Below are 23305 nucleotides of genomic sequence, written 5' to 3' on the forward strand. Positions count from 1 at the left end.
CTACACAGGGAACTCTACTCAACACTCTGTAATAACCTACGTGGGAAAAGAACAGGTAAAAGAAAAGATACACGTGTTAGACATACACTGAATCAAGTTGCCTTACAGCTAAAACAAGAACAACGTTGTAAATCCACTATACTCCAATATATAATAAATATTAAATTTAAATTAAAAGAAAAAGAAGGGACTAGCTTTATCTGGTCAAGGAAGATGTTATATCTCCTTAACAGAAAGGTGTATTATAGACACAAGGTAATTCTTGGATCGAGCTAATCACACAAACCCATTTCCCGTCCCTATAAATAGCCTCCATTCTTAGAATTGCTATATCTTTATTTCTAGATGTGTTCTCTAGGTGTTTCCCCTACCTTTTCTAAATTTTTCCACACCTGATAACCAGGGCCGGAAAAAAACTGATCTTTTCTAGAGCCGCTTAGACCTATCATTTCTCACTGCCCCCCTCCTTATAGGGTTCACCCCATCCTGGGACCGGGTCCCGCTTCTTCTGGTAAGTGAACCCACTTTAGGTGCCGTGGCCAAGCAGAGGGGCCAAATGTGTGCTGAGTGGTTTCATTTCTCTGCCAATGGCTTGGAGTACCAGACTTGTGGTACCTGGGAGAGACTGTCGTTAAACATCTGTCTGTATGTCTTTATATCGAGAACCCTGGTCCGTATATTCAGAGAGCCTGACACAGGCTCGGTCACTCTCCCACAGTCGCTTGGCCATTGATTTTTGTGTTTGACAAGTTTCACAGTCAGGACGTTTATTCTTAACATCTGAACGAAATGCCTCCTCCTCTACCGTTCATACCAGTCTCCTCTTGGACCATCCGTGCTTGCTCTCACAAGTTTCTTTTTGTTCACACATTATTTTCAAAGCTCAAATTCCATCTCCTACAACCTTTTTTCAAAGGTCCCATTTCCCAAGCCTTTCCCCATTTCTATTTCTTCCCTCTGGACCCTAAAAAGTTCTTCAGAAATTCCGTGTTCAGTTTTAGAGCCTCAGACTGAACACGGGACTTTAGTAATTCCACGGGAATTCTCTCTAAACCCTCGCATTTGCGTCCACAGTGAGTTTGTTCATCAGCTTCACGTGTGTGCTGAAGAGGCTTAAGATGTTTTCCGTGAATTAGCTGGTATCTGGGAAACTTCTCCCTTTAGATTTATTTTGAGTTTCATATCATGGAACAAAAATCAGACACACAAGTCATCTAAGTGCTTGGCCCAGATTTCAGCTGGCCTCCGTCTGATTTATTTGCTGGGAATAGGAAAGTGGGTGGTTTGGACATTTGGCTTGTTGCTCTGCAGGGATTAATCCAAATACATTGAGAAAGAGCAAAGAAAGCATGGGGATTAGACCACACTACAGAGTGAGCTAGCCTTTATTACTATGAAATATGGCCATTATTAAATGACAATCCACCTCTTCTCCCCCCACTTGTGACATATATTAAATCTCAGATTTGTTCTGGGCTAAAACAACACCTCCCCCCAACCCCATATTGTAGAGAACACATACTGAGCAGGAAAGATCAATTCTGGTTTTACCATCCTATCATCCTATCAGCTCTCCTGGGTCAAGATAAGATCTCTGGCAAACAAACAATTTCCAGCCGGTCAAATACACAAGAAGCCTGTCCTTGCACAGAGATTAATTACGGGTAATCGAGGCCTTGGGGCAGAGAAAACTCCTATGGACAAAGAGGCCTTTGCAGTCCACCAACCCTAAAGAAACCCCTCCTTTGCTCTGCATTGACGGAAAGCCCAAAGCTGAGACGGGGGAGGGGTGTTTATCTTCTCAGAGACTCAGTTCCTCCTGGCCCCAAAGACCTCCGCTCCCAACTCACAGACTTTCTCCTGTAGTAAGAAAGTTCAAGCCTAATTACTGGGCAAGGGTGGCTACAGGATTTGAAGGTTTCCTTCAATTTTTCCACGGACTGGGGGCAGGGCGGGGGCATGGTTCAGGAAGTAATGCGAGCGATGGGGAGCGGTGGGGAGCGGCAGGTGAGGCTTTGCTCGCTCACCTGCCGCTCACCTCCTGCTGTGCGGCCCGGTTCCTATCCTAGCAGTACCGGTCCTCGGCCCCAGAGGTTGGGGACCCCTGACCTAGAGAAATTCCTTTGCAGGTCCTGAACAAAAGGAAAAGTCTGTTGTCATGACTGAAGGGTTAAGCACGTCCTTTGGAGGGAGCATATTTTCTTTCTTAAAAGAAAAATTAGACAGGTAATGTATGCTCTAGTCAAGACTCGAACATTATGTAAAAATATAAAGGGAAAAAGGAAAAACGCCCCTTTTCTGCCCTCCCACTGTGACTTCTAGGGTAACCATGGGTAACGGTTTTTGTGCTTCCTTCAAGAGCACCCCCATGCGGCCCCCTGTCCGCAGCTGTCTGCCCTCTGCATCCGGGACCATACCCCACCCTCTGGAGGCTCTTAAGTTGGAACCTCAGGCCTCCTCTTCCTTGGTTTACATTATTGTTTTAGTGAAGTACCTCTTCCAGTAGGCTCCTGGAGAAGGGTGCTTGGGAAGCAAACTTTATAACATCTGACACATTATAAAATGTCATTATTCTATTTTACGTGTGAGATTTTGGCCAGGCATTGAATCCTTAGCTGAAAATAATATCCTTTCAGAATGCAAAAGCACTGCTCCATTGCCTGGCCTCTACTGTTGCCATTCCGATTCCTTGTCCCTAGAATGTGACCTGTTTCTTTGTTTCCTTTCTGGAAACGTTTAGCATGTTCCCCGGTGTTACGAAGTATCATTAATGATGGGGCTTGGTGTGGGGGGCTGTGTTTACTCATTGAGTTGGATACCTTCCTGGGCCCTTCAGCTCTGGCAAATTTTCTCTGATTATTTCTTTTATGGTTTTCTCCTCTCCATTTTTCAGCGCTCTCTTCTAGACTGTCAGTTATTTAGATGATAGATTTTGAGGTTGATATTCTGATTTTCTCTTATTTCCCAGCACTACACACACACACACACACACACACACACACACACACACACATATAAACTCTATTTTGGGGGCAGTGGCCTCAATTTTATCTTCCACTGCCTCCTTTCTGCTACCATTTTTCATTTCCAAGGGTACTTTTGAAAACACCATATCGGTCTTTCTCGCAAGGACACAACCTCTTCTTTTAACTCTCAGAGACATTCATTCACTCATTCATTCGGAGGGTCAGGTTTACAATCTCTTTGTCTCGTTTCTAGCTCCAAGTTGCTTTTTTCTGTTTGTATTGGTGAGACTTCTGTGTTACAGACCTTCTCGGACCTCTGACGACCCTTGGCTGTTTGCTCATCTGTAAGACTGGGATCCTCATCGTAAGTTCTTTGGAAGCTCTGTGTACACAGGTAGGACTTGTCAGCGATGGTGTCAGTAGAGGGAGATGCAATGGGACTGATTCATGTAAGTTTCTTCTCTGGGGCTGCTCAGATTTCCTAGAGATGAATCTCCCACCCTCCTGCCTGGAGGGAATAAGACCTGTGTTCTGAGAGCTGAGCTGGGAAAGGTCCTGGGGGTCTCAACATTCAATACGCCAAGTTTCACTCAATACTGGCTCAAAATCTAAGCCTTCACTGTGCCAGGAGCCCATGAGTGCAGAGATCCCTGTTCTGTTCTCTCCAGAGTTTCCAGTCTTCTGTCGACTAGGGGAACAGCCGTAGCCTTCCTAGGAGGAGGGGATCTGAGGGTCTGAGGTTTCTTACATAAATTTCCAACCAGTCCTCCTGTTTTTAGTTTCACCTCTTCCCGCTCTAAAGGTACCTGATGTCACCAAATCAGCAAGCTTTTTAAGGGTCCTGGGATACAAACAGAGGTGCTGCACAGTTGTCCCCACTGTTGGCTTAGGACTCAGCTTCGAACGGATAAATCAGTTCACACCTGCCATTCTGATTCCAGCTTCCCCAGATGTTGTGGCTACTGTCTCTCCCTTCTAGTCTTTGTCCTTGTGGTTTTATGATTGAAAAAAAAAAAAAATCCCAAACCCTTTATGGTCATTTTACTCTTGGGGGTAGTCGTGAAATATACTAAACGAATTTTATCACAGCAGCAAAATTCCCCTAAATGACGCTTAAGAGCTCGTCCTTTTGGATTCGATGTTCTGACGGGTAGACTTTGAGTGGAGCGAGGAGAGGAGATATTGGTGTTGGAATCAGGAAGAGGCAGAAGGGAATTCCCTGGCGGTCCAGTGGTTAGGACTTGGCGCTTCCACTGCTGAGGGCACGGGTTCAAACCCTGGTCGGGGAACTACGATCCCTCAAGCCTCACGGCGTGGCCAAAAAAAAAAGAAAAAGAAGGAAGAGGCAGAAGGAACCATCTAGATGAGTGTTTGGGGTTTTTAAAAAGTATTTATTTATTTATTTATGGCTGCGTCGGGTCTTAGTTGTGGTACTCGGGATCTTTCATTGTGGCGCACGGGCTTCTCTCTAGTTGTGGCATGTGGACTTAGTTGCCTCGTGGCATATGGGATCTTAGTTCCCCGACCAGGGATCGAACCCAGGCCCCCTGCAGTGGGAGCACGGAGTCCTAACCGCTGGACCACCACGGAAGTCCTGAGCTGAGTTTTTGAAGAATCAAGAGCCGTGGGAGAGATGAGGCTGGGTGAACCCTGTCCCTCCTGAAACATGGTTGTTTAAGGTGTAAGAACAGAAAGTCTTTAGAAGAGTTCAAAAAATCTACCAGCTAGTGAGTCAGAGGACCGTGGAGTACCTTCCTGGCCAATCAGGACAGCGGGGGGGAAGGAAAGCAGCTTAAATACAGCGCCAAAATGAACAGACAAAGTGGAGTCAGGCCCCGCCCGAGCTCCGGAGGGCTGTCATGTAGCACAAAGAATCTCTGCTCACTCTAAACTGGGTTTTGCTCTCTTCCTTCTGTTTCTCTTTGAATGTGTTTCTCACATAGATCTCAGGTGGAGAAAAGAGGTCTGGGCAGCGACAATCTAGGTCTAAATTTACTGGGACATAAGAAAAACAGAACGCAGAGAGCTTAATATTCTTTTATAATCCAATCTATTTATAAATCCAAACAACAATCACTAACAGGTAACTGATATATAAGAGAAATGTTCTCTTGAGCATTTACACCATTTTACACAATTTACTTTGAATGGTGTACAAGTTTTCATTCTGGGACGGTTATTATAAGAACAATGACACTTCCTCGTTTTCACCCACCCTCGGAATAGAAGATGAAATGAGTCTGAATAAGCGCACGAGAGACTGAGTCACATACAAACAAGACGACAAAAACATCCCTTGTCAAGGGATGTTTCTAATGTGCTTGACATAGTAGAAGGTAAATTAAGGCATTTTCTCTGCAGCGTATTTATTTCCCCCTTTCCCCATCTCCTCATACCCCTTAATCCTCCCTCCAAATCTTAAACTTCTCATTTCCTGTTTCCGCTAGAAGTATGACTTTTTTCCCCGTCATCCGAGCAACACCTTCGATGTGTCTTCAACGCCTTTTTCTTCACTTCCCTCCTTGAGCACCCCCATCGTCCTGCTCCCCACTGTATTATGGGGCTGGCCAAAAAGTTCGTTCAGGATGGTCCGTAACATCTTATGGAAAAACCTGAATGAACTTTTTGGACAACCTAATGCTACCGGCCTGTCCATCTTTTCTTCCTTTACGTTTCTCCTGCTTTTGCTCTGGTTCAGAGCCTAACGACCTCTCAGATGAAGCCCTGTGAAAGGCTTCCATCCACCCCAGTGTCAACAGAGTTTCCCTCCTTCCAACACACACTGAATATCATCAGGAGAAGCCCGACCCAGCACTTCCCCAAACCTTCATTAGCTTCTCGCTGCTGAGACAATCGAATCAGAACTCTGCACCCCGCTGTTGCAGACCGTCCGTGAGCCCTCGTGAGCACAGCGTGTGACAGAGCGCGGATAAATGTTGTAGCCAGGCTCTCCGAATGCAAGTCCTGTAAACTCTGCTCGGGGTTAAGCTCGCTGTCAACGTGGCAAACATCCACCGAGCTAACATTTACAGGGCGGCGTCAGCTGTACGGACACTTGACAATGACTGTCCAGAACAAAAAGGGGAAAAGATATAAATGAAACATGAAATCGGAGGCACAGACCACAGACACGAGAGGACTCAGAGCAAGGGCTGACTTAATTCTCCGACCCAATGCAGAAATACGGCCCCGCCATGTAGGACGCGGCTCAGCACGACGCTCACCCCCTAGTCTCCGCTCCTAACTCCTAGTCCCCTCGGATTCCGCCTCGGTGGCCAGCGGGCTCACCTCGTGTCTTTTCGGAAGCACAGGCCTGCGACGAGGAGCTGCCCTCCTCACCACTGTGCGGAAGATTCTGGAGCCCTGGCATCATCACGGCACTTGACAGGGACGCACACAGACCCGACCCGTCTCCATGGGCTTCCCCCCAGCTCTGCATTTTGAAATCAAGGCCCACACCAAACACCCAGTTTTCTACGAGGCTTTCCGTGATCCTCCTCATCGGGAGAAATCGCATCCTCTTTTATGTCTTCTTAAACTCATCTCTAGCTCCATTAGAGCATTCTGCCTTTAAGTAGTTATATCCGTGCATCCCTTTGCTGGACTACCTTTCCCTGAGGGGTAGGACTGTGTCCCTCATACAGTGTCTGTACACGGCGGGCAGACTTGAATTCCTGGCTTGTGAAAGCAGGGATGCATAAACTCAGAGGAGGGGTTACGATTTGGAAATGCGACATAGCTGTTCTCTAAGAATGACTGGTAGTTCATTTCCAAAGAATCCTCACTTCAGTGGGAATTGATCAACTTTCTCTTTGTAGAACTTTTAGATCTCTGCTTAAATTCTCCGTCTATTCAAGAATGTAATCCACCTTTTCTACCAGATCCTTAAAAATACCTATTAGAAATATTTGACAGGGACTTCCCTGGTGGTCCAGTGGTAAAGAATCCGCCTTACAATGCAGGGGACGCAGGTTCAATCCCTGGTCAGGGAACTAAGATCCCACATGCCGCGGGGCAACTAAGCCCGTGCGTCACAGCCACTGAGCTCGTGCACCTCAACTAGAGCCCACGTGCTGCAAACTACAGAGCCCATGCGCCCTGGAGCCTGTGCGCCACAACTAGGGAAGAGAAAAAAAAAAAACCTTGCATGCCACAACTAGAGAGAAGCCCGCAACCAAGACCCGATGCAGCCAAAAATAAATAAATAAATAAATCTTTAAAAAAAAAATTGACAATCCTTGTCTGCTAATTGCAACAACAGAGTCATCTGCTGGTCTGCTTCTATTGACTATTTTTCTGCCAGTGGTATTTTCCCATTTCTTCACAGGTCTCGTAACTGCTTATTATATGCTGTGTGTAAGTGGATGGCAGCACACACACCTAGAAAACGACGTGCCCCTTCCTCTGTCAGGCTGCTAGGCCTGAGGGCTGAGTCGGTCTCATCTGCGGTAGAGCTAGGTCCGGGTTTTGTTGTCACGTTGGTTAAAGTTGGTTCCAAACGTCTTGGGGGCAGGATCAAGGCTGTCCTTCCTATGGGGCTTCGGATGTGACCACGGTAAGACCCCAGAGATCTCTCCACGCTTTACAGCCCAGCTGCCAGCTTGCAGGGCCACCGAGTTCTCTTAGCTGGTGGTGACCACCTCCGTGCACTCAGAGAAGGGCCCTGTGCCTTGTAGGGGGTCTCCTCCACGCTCCTGCCCTGCTCTTAGCTTCCTCTGTGCTGTGCTGCTTCCGGCTACTCCGTGAATGCCCTGTGCACCCCAGATGGGGAAGGGGTGTCTGTCCCATCTTTCTGCCCTGCCCTCGGTCATTGGCTCATGTCCACTGTGTGCTCTCAGGGAAAGCCCTGTGGGAAAGAATTAAGGGTGGGTGGGGACGTACTTGTTCTGTGACTAAGTCTCCTTGTAGCCAGTTTGCATGTAGACTTTGAAAGTTTGTACAAAGTCCAGCTGTTTTCTCCTTATCCTCATCTCTGGCGGGTTAACCCTCTGCCTCCCGCCGGGCCGGGCCCCTCCGATGAAAGCAGCCGAGCATTCTTCCTGTCCCAGGAAGGGTTCATCCTCTCTGGAATTTAGTTCAGTTAGAATACTTTGCATCTTTAGATACTTATTTTTTTCTTTCCTAAGTTATGTTTGTCACTTCTCCAGCTCCTTCTCGCTGTCGGGTGGGAGTGGCAGTGTGTGGTGACCTTGCACCATTCCTTCAGTAAATTTCTAAGCCCTCCGCCTAGGGCTGTGAGCGAGCCAGTTGATCCCTACGCTGTTCCCTTGCCCACTTCCTAGCACCGGGGTACACGGGTGCACCCATCTCCTCTGTGGGACGAGAAGAAGGACCGTGGCGGGGGAGGGCAGCTCAACTGGACGCTCCCTGTTTGTGTCTGTGCAGGCCCAGGGCAGTGCACACGGTGGGGCGCACCCTCCCCCGGGAACAGCACCAGCACTCGTGTAGCTCTTGGCCGCCCCTCCCAGACGTCTCCCCGCAGAACTCAAGTGGCCAAGGGAGTCAGAGGGCCAAGGGTGTGGGCTAGCGGATGGGAAGGGCGGGCCGGCTCGTGATGCACAGGAAAATTCCTTAGCTCTCCCCAGCCCAGCACGGTCCTAGGAAGGCAGACCCGAACACTGAATCGGCATTCCTCTGGTCCAGAACATATGTGCCTGGCGAAGCAGCAAACACATCTCTCTGGTTATTTACCACTTTACGGCTCCTTTACTACTTTAAGGTTTCAGAGCTCTGAAACCTTATTTTCTCCTCTGAGAAATATCCGCCATACAATAGGCTGGTTATAAGAGTTGGGCTGTTTTTTTGTTTTTGTTTTTTTCTTTTGGAATCATTTTTTACTCCCAGGTAAAGTTTACAGAATTGGGAGCCTAATGTTACAGCCCCAGCAGACACCGAGGCCTTCCTGCTCTCCATCTTGGTATCACTGCCGTCTGAACGGAAGCACGCCCCAGGACAGCAGGAGGCTCTCTGACCACACAGTGGACCCAATTTCCAGAAACTGAATTCCCAGCTGCTCGTAAAAAGAAGCCGGAGTCAGACCTGGGAGGCTTTCAGTGCCCATCGCTGAACCAACGAGGGCGACTCTATTCCATGAAACCTACAAACATCGGGCGGGCCAAGAGTCACCAACGCACGACCCTTGACACGTCCCCCTGGCTGGGGCTGGTAGTCGGCTGCCGAGGCCCGGCAGTTAAACAGGCAGCAGTGAGTGGTGGTGAGTCAGCAGAAGTCAGCCCAGGGTGGAGCCAGCCCGACAGCCAAGGTGTGCGAGTGTGATGATCTGGCTCCAGGGCCCCGGGGCCCGCACGGCTGCGGCTCAAGACAAAAGGAACATGTTACTAACGCAAGTGCCTTAGGTGATGCCGCCTGGACGGCTCTGCAGCCCCGCGACTCAAACTGCTCTACTTCAGGGGACCGGAAAGGAGGACCCGGAGCTTGGTCCAGGACCAGCCTGTCGGAACTAAATACGTAAAGAGACTCCCAATTACTCTGTCCTCTTGGGGAGGCTTCCTGGAGGGCTGGAAGTGGACATCCTGATTCTTGCTCTAGTTTTGAAAACATCCACAGCTTCCCTGGGAGGACAGCACTTAGAGTTAGGATACAGCTTTCCCCGCTCACCATCTAGGATGGAAGGTAACGAGCTAAGCCACGTGACACTGCCAAGTTTGTAGGTAGAAGATGGTTGACCAGGGGCACTTCCATCTGGTTCAACATCACATGTGTTTCCTTTTGAGTCTGGCCTGGGCTTCAGCACTTGTTTGCTACAGAAGTGCGGTAGTGGGTTCTGAACTCTTAACAACAGGAAGACGCTGAGTTCTGGGATCAAACGACAGAGGTGACAACCTGTCCTGGTTGAGGCCTAGTTCGGTGCCTCTGAAAACAAGGGAACACATCTTGGACTCCCTTCAATCCTAAGTTCCAAAGAGACCCCACTCTTCACTGTCTTTGATCCTTTCTCCTCCAGGCATTTTCCTGGAGGCGAGCCACTCAGGTGCCAGCCCGCCCAGGGCCTCCCCAGAGCTCATTCACAGCCACGGCGACGGCTCCGAACAAGGCATCTGGTTGCTGATGCTCCTCTCGGGCCCCTGCAGCAAGTGACCCTCCTGCCCCTTTGGTTACCAGGTGGTCACCTCCTAGGCCTGTGTAATATGGTAGCTACTGGCCACGTACAGATACACACTGAGCACCTGAAATGTAGCCAGTCCAAACTGAGGTGTGCAGTACGATTTCAAAGACTTAGTACCAGATTCCAAAGACTCAGTGTGACAAAAGAATGCACTATATCTTATTACTAATTTTATATTACATACTTAAATGATAACGTTTTAGGTATATTGGATTAAATAAATCATGTTATTGTAATTAATTCCACCTGTTTTACTTTTTAAAAATGTGTTTACCAGGAAATTTAAAATTATGTATGTGACTTGCACCATGTTTCTACTGGAAAGCGCTGTCCTGGAGGAAACTCTTGGTCAATGGAAAGTCAGCTTCGAAGAGCTGGGGTTCATTAGCTGCTACCGTGGTTACAGTTGGTCCATGACCTGAAAGAGCTGTGGTTTGCAGTTAAACGTCAATGGTGCTTCTCTCAATGGTACCAGATGCGGCAGAACTGCTGGGCACGTAGACTGAGTTACTCGCCACAGTCCTGAGCATTCAAAAGGCTAAAGAGGATAAGTGATTTAAAACGGAAGAAAAAGAAGACAAGATCATGGAGGAGTCAGAGTGAAATTGAGCAACAGTGTGATGTTCAGTTTTGAAAATGAACCAAGGCCACGTAGAGAGACCGACGTTCTGCTCAGGCACCGGCAAAGCTCTCACCCGCCCGCGTGGCCTCAGCTCTCCAGGGCGAGCGCAGCACAGCGCCTGCTTCATTACATGTCTGTGGTTTGGCCGAGGCCACGGCAAGCCAGCCTGGTCTGGCCAACAAGGAAGAACTGCACACAGAGAGATTTAGAAGAAGAGGGGGTGGGGCAGAGAAGAAGCCAATGTAAACGTCTTGAGCTAACGGTCTGCCGAGCCTTAAGGGTAAAGATCACCAGGCAGAAGGAACTCTACAGCACCAGGTAACCAGGGTCTGATAGGAAACTGGAGGATGTGCACGATTAGGGAAATTTATTTGGCCCCCTTGATATTTTGGCAGTTTAGCTCATACCTCTACCCCAGTCCCTATGAAAACTGATGGTTTCAGCAACCTGTTAAAGACACTTCCTGAACTCCAGTTTGAGTCACAGATCTGAGGAATTCTGTTCCACTCTCGAATGCTGAGGCTAACTTTGTGAATGATGATGGCTGGGGACCGTAAAATTCAGATTTAATCTCTACAGACGGATTACCCGGCACTACAGGCACAGACGAAAAATGAGAGAAAACACGCACCACCGTTTAGGAGCCCATCACTCTAGGAGATCTGGTGCAACACTTCAGTGATGAATTCTTACTCAGACCCAGCAGGGAAGATTACAAAGAGAAGCATCACAAACTCAGAAAATATTTCCTGGAGATCAAACCCAGCTCAAGTGAAAGCCGAGAAAATTAGACCCCATGCCCTACTGTACCTTGATCATCCTACCAAATTGTGAAATCACCCATTTCCACTGTTGCCCTTGTCTGTTAAGTCACTCAGTGAGGGCCAAAGTTCCCCGTGCCATCTAGACAGGGTCTGGTGTAAATACACACAGGCTGCTCTGCCACCGAGAATGTGGAATGGCTCCTCCTGTGCTTTACTGGGAGGGGACTTCTATCCACTGGGTCCCAGTTGCGGTTCCCCTCACCCCTTCCTTGCCAAGTCAACCACTGTCAACACGGCCAGTGTAGCCACTCTCCTCTCCTAGAAGGTCGACGTGTTTTCAGTGGGGCAGTGGGATCACAGGCCCGTCCTCAGCAGAACCCCGTTCAGTCAAGCTAAAGCCTGTGTCTGAATCTGAAGAGATGCCATCTCAGCAGCGGCAAAAGAATGATTTAGAGAGAGTCAGCCTGCTAGCTTGGAGTACTTAATTGTTCTGGAGAACTGGGTGCTCCTGTAGTTAATATACAAAATTCTAGGCATATGTGCAATGTTCTGTTGTCTGATCATACCTTTGAATTCTCAAATGTCTATGACCCAGAAAAAAATTTTTTTAAATTATCATCTTGGCTTCTAACACCCTGCTTCAAGCATTGCCTTCTTGGTTCTGGCATTTAATCTCTGCCCTAAGGTTAAGACAGTTTCTCACACTTAGACCATCGTTATAGACTGAAATGTGTCCCCCCAGATCCTTATTTTGAGGCCATAACCCCCAGTGATTATATTTGGAGATAGGACCTTTAGGGAGGTAATCAAGGTTAAATGAGGTCAAAGGGGTGGGGCCCTAATCCAATAGGACTGGTGTCCTGAGAAGAGGAGGAGACACCCGAGCTCTTTCTCTCCACGGGAGGACACGGAGAGAAGCCAGAAGACAGGTCTGACCAGGAACCAACCCTGACGGCACCTCGATCTTGGAATTTTAGCCTCCAGGACTGTGAGAGAATTAATTTCTATTGTTTAAGCCACCCAGCCTTTGGTATTTGGGTATAATTAGCTTATTTTTTATTTATACATTAAAACACTGGACCCTGACCACCTCCATGATTCAGGCAGTTTTCCATTCAGGGATTTACTAACATGAGGTTTTTGATCGTGATACCGCAGGTCATTACAGCTGAAATAAAATACCCAAATCCATCAGCCGGGCTCAGTAGAAGCTACGGGTTGAGAAAAGCAAGGAGGCAAGCAGAGTGGAAGGAATGATCATTGCTGCCTTGACTTGGCAGGGGTACAATCCTGGAGAAATGCCATCTTTTTACGATGAAACCAGGCTCTACGTGTGCTCCCCTAATGACACGCTACGTAACTATTCAGTCCTGCAAACAGCTTGGCTAGCACTTTGTGGGACAAAATGGATGCAACTGGATTAGAGGAATCAATATATTTTATTGGGATCTTAATGTGGGAAAGGGTAATTGCAGGGTGGTGGGCGAGACAAGAGAAGTGAGAAGACAGGGGGTAATGAGAGACCGTTTCCGAGGTGTGGGTTTTTAAGCTTTGCCGTGTCAGCTGGCAGGGCCCAGCACTGGAAAGCAGAGCAGAAAGTCGAGCTGTTTAACGGGAGTCTCCCTAATGAGGACCAACTGCGGGTGAGAATGCTGACTCGGCTGGCCGAAGGTTGTTTGAGTTCTCTCCTGTTTCAGAGATTTCCCTTTTCGCCTGCCCCAAGCCTTCCCCCTCCTCTCCTACTTTCACAGGGGCAGGAATGAAAAAAAAGGGCAACTTTCTCTTTTTCAGACGTTTCCAAGTGAGGAAATGTAAATCCTTCACAGAGTCAAAAATAACTGGGAATCTGAAGAAAAGGGAAAATCCTACGGGATGCCATTCAATTCACCTCAGAAGGGATGAAGGGCAGCCCTTGGGGGCAGACTCTGGAATGTCCCCACTGCGCTTAACTCCCAGACTTGAATTCGCCTGCTTGTCTTGGCCTCAATTTCCCCAGGTGTAAATAGGTCATTCCACACCTACAAAGTGAAATGTTTGGGAAGTCGAACATCTGGGAAGGTAATTCTGATTCTTACCTTGGGCAAAGAAAATCCTGACAAGAACTAAAAAGTCACAAAATTAAGGTGTCAACTGGTGAAAAGTGATCCTGATTTGAGTTTCCATCAGAAAGAGGCTCTAAGAACAGTCAATAGGGTGCTGTTTGGAACCAACATTCCCTTCTCTTCCTAAACCAACACAGACGTCCCGTTCTGTAGATTTCTGGAAAGGGGTGAAAATGCTGTTTGGTTTAACATTTCGGAAGATACTTCCTGCTTCCTCCCCGCTTCCCACCTACTCTTCCTCAGGGGTCTGTCACCCAATTCCCAAATCCCCGGCTGATAGAAAGGACACAACACAGCAGTGTTTGCACCTTTGCATTTTCTTTAAACCAATCAGGAATTAAGAGACGATTGACGATACTCTGAAAAGCAGGACAGGTTCAGGTTAAGTGCCTAGAGCAGGGCTGGACAAATTTTCCCTGTAAAGAACCAGACAGTTACTACGTTAGCCTTTGATGGCCACACGTTCTGTTGCAGCCACTCCCCTCTGCCCTTGTAGCAGGAAGGCAGCCAGAGACAACACGTAAATGAATGGATGTGGCTTTATTTAAATGGACAATGAAATTTGAGTTTCATATAATTTTCATGTGTCACAAAATATTCTTCTTCTTTTAATTCTTCCCCCACTCACTAAAAAATGTGAAAACCATTCTTTGCTTTGTGGGCCAAACAAAAACAGGCGGTGGACCAGGTACGGCCCAGAAGGCCAAAGTTTGCTGACCGCTGGGCTAGACCAAACTAAAGCGAAAAGGAAAATAACAGTTCCTCAACTGACAAGTCTCGGACCAAAAAGCAACTCTGGACTAAGAAAGACCTCTGCTTTTATCCCCTTTTCGTGCCTTTCTGATCTAAGCTGCTCAGTTTACAAGTCAAAACACGATTTTTCTCCCAGCAATATTACTGGCTCCTCTTGACTCAGGAAAATAAAAGGTTGGGGGCTGGGGAGGGAGGGGAAAAGAGAAGGAGAAAAAGGAAGCGCTAGGATTGCTTGCCCCTCACTGCCAATCCCCCACTGCAATCGGGCAATGCCTTAAAGTAGGATGGGAATCAAACATATTTGTAGCTCTCAGAATGATTTATGCACAGTTGACAGAAGCGAAAGCCTTTTTCAGTGAGAAGCACAGAGCCTGCCCCAGGGACAGGATGGAAGGAGTCAAGCGGAGTGCCTACGCCCTGGCGTTTCTGTCATGGTCACGGCAACAAAGAGGTCCTGATGTTCATCTTCAGATGGCAGACTACCCTGGGAGCATACAGCGGGCCTCCGAAGAGGTGAAAGGGGATGGGAAGCGGGCCCCGGTCCACACTCCGGGCTAAGGAGCTGCACTCTCTGAGCAGTTTCTGGCGGCTCCGGAGGGTCTGGGCCAGACTGCTGGTGTGAGATGCTGAGCTGGCAGTAAACACCCCCAGCCTGTAAGCTACTCTCTTGGCGGGACGAGGCTTCCGCCACAAACCCCACCGCTGCCAGGCCTTCCCTTTGAATACACCACTCCCCTCTGCTGAATTCTTTGTATCACATTCAGTCTTCTCACCCCAGAGTCCCTGGCATTCCGTTATCACCTTTTTTCTCTCTTACTCTGTTAAAACTAAAAGTCCACTTTCCAACTTCTTCCTAGTGTTTCTACATAAACTGAGACAATCGTCTTTTTTCTATTCGCTGAGACTCCTGGTCCAGTCAAAAATCCTGACTCAAAACAGAGGGCAACGCGCCACCCAAGTTTCCTGTCTGTAATTATCCTAATGCTGTCCACGTGTAATCCACCAAAGACAAACAAAACAAGGAACGTTCAAAGGGAAAGCCAGCAAAACAGAGACAAACACACATTCCAAATCCTAAGACCTAAAGAGAAACGTCCTTCCCAGCGTCAGCCTGCCTGCCGGCACGCTGGCCCCCTCACCCCACCCCCATCCTGGCAACACGCGGTCAGAGACCCAAGTGCCCTTTACGTCCACCAAGAGGATCAGCTCAGGATAAACGCAAAGTTCGTGACAGCACGACACCTGCAGTGCACACACAGGGAATGTCATCCGAATCCTTAATTTGTTTTCCTTTCCACGAATAACACTGAGAAAGCAATCCATAGCAGAATGCAAGCACCTCTTGCAGGAGCTCACACCCTCCTGAGATCCCTGGGGAGAAGTTCAGCCAACAACCTTGGACGAGGACGGTTACTCTAATGCAAGTCAGCTGCAGGGTCGCACAAAAACCGTTGTACCTTCACTGAATATAAAGAAAAAGAAACATCCCGGGCTGGGTGGAGAGTCATAAATAAGATACAAGATGAAGCTGGTTTCCAGGTTCCAGAAAATTTTGATACGGCCTACTTAGGTCCCTTTGGAGTTTTGAGTTTAGTGACTTCGGCTGGATTTCTTCATTCCCGTAACAGCTGTAATTCCTCTTTATGTCGTATCCTCATTTAAATTCCAATCTAAAAATGTCGATCATATAGAATGGCAGTGGCCATAGGTGTAGGAGTCCAGGGTGATAAGTTTTCTCTCCGCAAAGAATCAGAAGCTGAGGCCTCAAAGGAGCGTCAGTGTATTGCCAGGGAGGCTTTTCAATTTCTTACTGGGCAAGCTTATCTGATGCCGCCGTTGGCACCCTGATATTCTTTCAAAACAAATGGTCGTGAGAAGGTAGGAGAATTTTTTTTTAATTAATTAATTAATTTATTTATTTATGGCTGTGTTGGGTCTTCGTTTCTGTGCGAGGGCTTTCTCTAGTTGCGGCAAACGGGGGCCACTCTTCATCGCGGTGCGTGGGCCTCTCACTGTCGCGGCCTCTCTTGTTGTGGAGCACAGGCTCCAGACGAGCAGGCTCAGTAGTTGTGGCTCACGGGCCCGGTTGCTCCCTGGCATGTGGGATGTGGGATCTTCCCAGACCAGGGCTCGAACCCGTGTCCCCTGCATTAGCAGGCAGATTCTCAACCACTGTGCTAAGGTAGGAGAATTTAAGGGCACACTTCATAACTGAACATTTGTTAAGCTGTGTGGTTTTAAGAGTAAAGGTTTCTGTTGTAGCAAAGCAATCCGAGTGTAAGTTGGCTGAGGCTGCTTTGTGCAAAGTTGCTGTTCACTTAACCAGCAGGCAGCTGGGGTCTGACCCAACGGGAGCCGTGATTTGCACCCACCTGGTCAGACACGACCAACAGGACTCTACACTGCTGGACACACACGTGGCAACGCCCTGCACTTGACCAAAGCAACGTGTGCAGCTCTACTGAAGACTCAAGCCTTTCCGGAAGACACCCTTAAGTGATGCTAATGAAGGTCATACCACCCCCAACATCAGAAACGCTGGAGCCAGGTGATGGTTCCCTTCAGTCTGTGGAGTCAGAGAAATTACCAAGCTCACTCATTTGGTTGTCTGTCTATAAGCTCGCTCAAATCACAGCAGTTTCTCCACTTTTCCACCGCCTAATGCAGTGTGGAAATCCAAACAGTGATTCTGAAATGCTCACTATTAAAAGGCATCTTTAAGACGCTGCCTTTTAAACGGATCCATGGCACCTGCTTTTGCCAGAAGGGCACGCCTTTTACATTATCTTCCAGTGGAGATGCCAGACTTGTGCTGATCCAAGCATATATTCTAATCTTATTTTTCTTTGTGAACGTCACCAGGTTACGAAAACAATAGTTACCGTGTGTCCAGTATTTAAATATGTGTCTAAGCACTGTGCTGGGCACTTACATAGAGGTACAACCTCATTTAATCTTCATATCAGCCTGGAGTTAGATATTACTTCCATTTTACGCATAAGAGAGGAGAAACGTAAGACAAGTAGAGTTGCACGCCTGCCCATGGTCCCACAGCCTCCGTTTAATGTCAAGATCTGTCTGACTGTTAAGACCTGCCTTTAACCACTGTATAGACTATAAATACTCCCATCATGAGAGACCACTCTAGTTGGGGGTAGTCACAGACTAGCAGAACTAAATCAGGCATCTGCTTGGATCTCTAGGGAACCGTCTGGCGTCACTCTGCAGTGTGTTATTTGGCAGCTTTCCAAATGGTGCTCCGCTGGAGGGCGAGATCACTTACAGGCCTCCAGGGGCCCTTTGCACAAAGAGCTGGTCTCTGGGTCAGTAATAATCTGTGTCTGCTCCACCGCTTTTACACCGCACCTCAAGTTACTGAGGTTTGGGATCGAGAATCGTGAAGAATAGGGTTAGTCCTAAACCTCAGAAGGCCTGAAAGCCCAAACACGACGTTCCTGAGAAGGGTCTTGCTTCTCGGTAACTGGATGAGGGCTTAAGCGCCAGGAAGGCAGGGCGGCCAACCCGACAGGCCCTCCCACGTGCTTACACCGGCTCCCGCCCTTTGCAAAGGCCAGCGGACAATGTGCCCCTGCGGGTCCGCCGCAGAGTGGTGGGAGGGTGCCGGGCAGCTGGAGACGACTCAGGTGCCTTGGCCTGGGTGGGGGGGCTCTGTGGACCCCGGTCCACCACCTTCCCCTCGTGGGGATTCATCGGGACCCACGCGGCTCGAGTGTGAAGTCCAACCTCCTGGACGGCGCTTTGCAAAGGGCTCTTCGGGACAATGGGTAAAACTCAAACGCCCCTGATAGCGAGGGCCAGGATGCTGGGCGAGGCCCGGTGGACACTGTGGCGACACCTGCCTCCGCCAGGGCCTTCACGGCCCTGGGGCGGGGGTGACGGGCCCCTAACCGGGGGTCAGCAAGGTCTTCCCACGGCCACATGTCCCCGGGACACAGTCACGCCCTCCCCTCCACGACCAGGCCGGCCTGAGGGTCCACTAGCGCCCCGCCCACCGCGGGCGCCCCGCCCACCCCGTCCTGCCTTGTCCGTCAGCGGCGCGGGAGCTGCCAATTGGTCCACTCGCGGGAAGGTCTGTGCCCGCCCTTCCTGCACTCTTCCTTCCAGCTGCCTGGCTTCTGTCTGTCTTCCTTCCTGCTCCCTTCCGGCTGTGTCCCTTGGGCGCTCACTTACCTGGGTTCCTGCAGCTGGGAGGGTCGTTGGTTTCACAACAACAATCCCCTACGCTAACCCACCAGAGGCCAACACTTATGTAGTCCCTCATGTTTCCGAAAAGCCGTCCTATGTGGAGCCTGCCCAGAACAGCTTAAAAATGAAAGCCAGAGGCAGAATTTGCAGGGACGTTGCGTGCTGAGCTCTTTGAGGTCTCCTGAGAGCTCCTGAGGTGGGAGCCCCGCCATGGCTGCGGGAGACCCTTTCCTGCCAAGAACGCACAGCATCTGAGCTGACGCCAGTGTGCAGGGGCTCGTGGAGGGCGTTTCTCTCCAATCCCAGCCGGTGGTCAAGTGTAAGGCCAAGTCGTCCTGTCAGACACCACGTGCTGGAATTTAATTAAACAGGGGCCTTCTCCAACCATCCAGTTATGGGCTGAAATGTAACATGGTGCGATTGCTTCTCTCTCCATTTATGAAACACGCCGTGTAGTTCCTCATCAACGCTGTCCTGGAGGGTGGACTGCGGTACTTACACCGCCGTGGGTCCCAAAGAGACAATTTTACAAGTGTTTACATGATCTTCTGCCTCGAAACAGCCACCTCGTAGATCCGTTAGAGCCCTTCATTCGGGAAGACAGTCATGGGCAGACAACCAAGAGAGCTTTCTTTGCTTGGGGGGATATGGGTTTCCAATCTGTTCTCAGACCCCAGACCTGAGATGCTAGGTAAGGTAACTTTTAATTCGAGCCTCCCTTCCCCTCAAAACAACCCATACATTCTTTCCTGATATAAAGATTTCCAATAACAGCATAAAATGAGCAGTTAATAATAGGTCCCAACATGTGAATTACAGTGGTTTCCAAAAATAAAGCTTCATGGGGGAAAAATCTGCAAGCTACTGCTGTGAGGTAGATGCAGCAAAAGAAGTTTCCTCACACCATGGAAATCTGGATGTCCGCACACAACTGGCAGACACGGGTTCTGAACACAGCCCTGGGAAATGATTTTTGGTGTAAACCGAACCCTGACTTTTCCCTACCTCGCCGTTCTGTCTCCCTCTCGTCAACCAACCTTACAATTAAACACCCAAGGCCTGTTCCTCAGTCTCAGTCTTTCCTTACATTTCCAGAGAGCAAGACGGGAAAAAAAAAAGGCAATGCTATAATCTGTTACCTTCTCTGCGCTTTGTCTAAGGTGATGTCTGGGATCCCATGTTGTTTATGAAGTCTTCTTTCTTGCCAACCAGCCTATAAATGCTTACGTCCTTGAAAACCAGAGAATAGGAGCACTTGTTCAGGATTTCAGAAGAAGTGCTCCCGAGAGGCCCTCTGGATTTCCACATAGCTCCCCCCACTAAGATTCTCCACTCTTACCAATCCTACCAAGGAACACTGGGCAGGTTTATCCAAAGAAATCCCAGCATTAAGAAACCCCACTGACTAAAAACTTTACTTGTCTCTTTAATCTAGGTCTTAAGGAAGACTGAGCTGTCACTCCCACCATGGGGGGATCAGTAATCTGGCCTCGGTGGGCATTGTAATTTTTATAGACCTCTTGCCTTCATCTTTATCGCCAAATTAACCGCCTTCTTATCGGGAGCCATTTAGTTCACGGACTGCTTACTCTCGGTGAAATATCTTTGTTGAGGGCTCTGAAGATTTTCACTTCAGAGAGCAGGACGGCTGAATACCACATTGTGCGTGGGGGTCAAAGGTCAGCATCAGAGGAAAGCCCAGCTAGTGCATGGGAAAGAGCCGCGTTTTTATGGGTGAGTTTTCTGTGTATGTGAAAGTAAGCCCATCTCTCACCTACTACAAAGCCTTGAACAAAAAGAATGAAAAGAAAAGGAATCTTAATTCTCAACCGATAAGGAGATGAAGCAAAGATCTTAGACCAGAGAAACAAACTACACACAGGTGTTCAGGCACGGTAAAGGGACACTCATTCCCTGCCCCAGGCATGACATTCTGCCCGCTTAAGGATGAAGGATGAATGGAGGAAAAACTAACAGGGAACGGAAAAGATTTAAACTTCTCAAACCCTCACCTGCAAATGCCAGAGATAGCAAACAGTTTTGAGAGGCAGATGTCCTATGCAGTTTTTACAGATCAGGTAGTGAAGTATCTGTAGTGCTTTGCAAACATACGTCCCCAGCCACTTTGGGAACTGGTCATTGCTTCCAACACCCCTTGAGAGTGGATTGCCATCATTCTGTAGCAAATCCTGAACCCATCACTCTCCACCCAGACATTCCATTCTCTCCGAACCATCTCACGTGTGCCTCTCCACTGCGGTGGCCCTAGTTTTCCTTCAAAGAAGGGGAAACTAAGGCTGGGAGTTTCGCCCTGGGTCCCGGAACAAATCAGTGGCAAAGTCAATATTAGATTTCCGGCGCTTCATCTCTTCACTTCAGCATCGAAAACGTACCCCAAGACTGGCTACATACAGGTCGTACACTTAGCCTTTTCCCCCCGGCCCCTCCGCTAATGCTTCCCTCATGGTGTCTCCTGTCACATCACCTCCCCAAGGTCAAGAGGGAGAACAGTTTTTGTTACCTACAGATACCTATCTTAGGAAAAAATAACAATCTTGAGAACACAGGAAATGACCAGCTAGGAAATTACTTGGGGTATTAACATGCTTTTCTTGGGCAACTATAAGTTGGAATCTCTGTTCTGAGGCTTTCTGATCAGTCTGGGGCTTCTGGCATAATCCTTAAAGAAGTCCAAAGAAGGAAGACCGAAATTAAAAGAAGAGAAAGTTAATCAAAATCCAACTGGTTTTATTTCTGGGGAAGGAGCCTTCAGGCAACAGATGGGAATGAAAACATCCTGTTATTTCTTCCATTCTTATCCGATGCAGGACAGATCCAGAGCCACTGCAACTCCGCTGCTGTCCCGAGGGGGCTGTGCCCAAAGTCCCGCCTGCCTTTCAGAGACCTGGAAGAACAAAGCCCTAATGGGGTCCCCCTTGGAGGTGACAACCGTTAGGTCTGAGTAAATATAAAGTGCATCAGTCACCACCGGAAGGAGCTGAAAACGAACGGACAGACGAGGTGACTTGGGCACCCAAGATACACGCCCCGGGCCTCACGTGGGGCGAGCTCAGCTCCGTCTCACACGGATCTGAAGGAAGAGAGACAGAAAAGAACGAAGCTGGTAGTCTGCAAGCCCCCTTTTAAGGAGAGGAAAGCTTTCTGCTGACATCTTTAGCAGAAGCCCCCATGTATAAGGCAGGGAACCAGAGGGCTGCTCTGGCGGCCCCCCTGCCAACGCACGGGTCACCCAGGCCCTGGCGGGTGGGCGTTCTTCTGCACTGCAGGACGTCCAGGGAAGGCCCCTCCCCACCTTCCTGAGGGCTCGCTCCGGTAAAATCCTCGCAGACTCAGCCTTGTTACAGAAGACTCCCCAGAAGGGCGCCAGCGAAGCTCAGTGCTGGTCAAGGTCCCAGAACCGGCAGGGCTTTCCCGACACACGTGTGTTTTCCACCCCCGCTCCTCACGGCCGGACCCACACGCAGGAGGCCATCCTGCATCAGTCTTTGAAGTGGGGCGAGATTCTCAGGGCACAGAGCAATCTTCTCCCCCTAACCTTTCAAGTCCTACCCCCAGTTCCACCACCGTTTTCCTAACAATTTGCCTTTTCAAGCCCCCTAAAGCCTTCAGTGATGTAGTTTTTTTATTTTTAATATTTATTTATTTGGCTGCGTCGGGTCTTAGTTGCAGCATGCGGGCTTCTCTCTAGTTGTGACGTGCAGGCTCAGTAGTCGCGGCACGTGGGATCCGAGTTCCCGGACCAAGGATCGAACCCACACCCTCTGCATTGGCAGGTGGATTTTTAACCACTGGGCCACCAGGGAAGTTTCAGTGATGCAGTTTTTATAGAAACAACTTTCTTTTTACACTCACACTTCATCAACTTATGTAATAATTAGATGACACGATTTCAACGGGCACAAACAGGTTTGGGAACAAACAACTCTCTGTAGGCCTTCGACATGCCAGGTGGAGGAGGGCACGGGGGCAGGGGGCACAGGAGCAAGTCAGGGGCAGGGCCCTGCCATGTCTGGTGCCCAGAACCACTTCAGGAAGGTTCTGACCTTCCCTGCTTCCCAAATATTCCCCCTTGTTTTGCCTCTGGATTTCTTTGCTGAACGTGAAGACCAGAGGTGGGGATGACAGAAATCAAAATTCAGGTCATTTCTGCATCTCTGGGCTCACAGCACACGACAGCATTATTTTACTGGTAGAATCGTGGTGACTTAGAGAGTCCTGCTTCGACTTTGTAAGAGACATGGAGTGGCCGGGGGCTCGCCAGAGCAGACCGTCACCGAGCCCGGGGGTCCTGCAGGAGCAGCAAGGCTTCTCCCAAGGGGCTTTGGACTCTCTGGGGATCAGAGCTGCTCCCACCACGAACTGCTCTGTGCAAATTCCCAGACGTGGTTTCTCGAGAGCAGGAAGGCTCCTGAGCAAGCGATGCTCTCCTCCCCCCGCAAGGGTTTCTGGGAGCGAGGAGGGACTGGTCCTCCCCCCGCTGGTTCTGAGGCCTGGGCGGGCGGATCGGTGGAGGCTCTGAGGGTCCCTGCTGAGGTCACCGAAGTCTAGGGGCCTAGATTCGTCTCCCTTTCTATACACCCCCCATCCTCCGGGACCACAGCTTTGCCTGGGCTTTCCATACAGCCTCTAGGACAAAAGCACTTGAAAGATAATGCAGATACGAGGTGCATCTACGGAGGATGAAAGCAATTTCTATAGCGCACAGGAGAAGACTGGTCTTATTATATATATCCCCTCCTTCACAG

General features: G+C 49.1%; 1 protein-coding gene across 1 annotated transcript in view; it reads right to left on the minus strand.

Annotated features, from left to right (window-relative positions):
• LOC103007795 (neuron navigator 1-like) overlaps nucleotides 1-23305 on the minus strand; it is a 62814-nt gene that overhangs the window by 24293 nt on the left and 15216 nt on the right.

Source organism: Balaenoptera acutorostrata, unplaced genomic scaffold (genome assembly GCF_949987535.1).
Source record: "Balaenoptera acutorostrata unplaced genomic scaffold, mBalAcu1.1 scaffold_711, whole genome shotgun sequence".
NCBI lineage: Eukaryota > Metazoa > Chordata > Mammalia > Artiodactyla > Balaenopteridae > Balaenoptera > Balaenoptera acutorostrata.